At 49.5% G+C, this 683-nt stretch overlaps 1 pseudogene; it reads left to right on the top strand.

Annotated features, from left to right (window-relative positions):
* Positions 1-409: 409 nt before the first annotated feature.
* LOC125773399 (large subunit ribosomal RNA) overlaps positions 410-683 on the top strand; it is a 3,657-nt pseudogene continuing 3,383 nt past the window's right edge.

Genomic DNA, 683 nt, shown 5'->3' with positions numbered 1-683 from the left:
TCGTTGACCGTATCCGTCGTAATACTGGATCAACGTGCTTGGGGGAAAACGTCAAAGGGTTTTATAATAGTGGTGCATGATTAACCCATCGATGCCCGAGGGGAACATGTTGTCCAATACAATAGTGGTGCAGTTGGCTCGACATGCTCGGGGGGAGACATCGTGGGTCCAAGTCGACCAAGTCGACCGAGAGTTTTTGTTGAGAGATCGAATCAAAACGATGCCGAGCGGAACTCGTTGTCCTTATTAGAGTGATATTCGGACAACGTGCTCGGGGGGGCCATCGTTGATTCAAAAATGACCGTAAATTGCCCAATCCGTGTGTGTGTGTGTGTGAAGTGTTGTTGCGTATATATCGGTTCGCTATGCCCCGGGTTCGAAACGAATGGAATGTGACTGATTTTGTTGTAGGCCTCAAGTGATGTGAGACAACCCCCAGAATTTAAGCATATTAATAAGGGGAGGAGAAGAAACCAACCGGGATTCCCTGAGTAGCTGCGAGCGAAACGGGAGAAGCTCAGCACGTAGGGACGGTGTGTAACTGCACCTGTCCGATTCCGTGTACTGGAACGACCATTATCTACTATGCACGGTGCAAACAGTTCAAGTTCAACTTGAAGGTGGCTCATCTACCCAGAGAGGGTGATAGGCCCGTAGAACGGCACTAACCCACGTGACAGTAG

The sequence above is a fragment of the Anopheles funestus genome (assembly GCF_943734845.2).
Source record: "Anopheles funestus chromosome X unlocalized genomic scaffold, idAnoFuneDA-416_04 X_unloc_32, whole genome shotgun sequence".
NCBI classification, from domain to species: domain Eukaryota; kingdom Metazoa; phylum Arthropoda; class Insecta; order Diptera; family Culicidae; genus Anopheles; species Anopheles funestus.
This window is presented reverse-complemented; position numbering and strand designations above follow the sequence as displayed.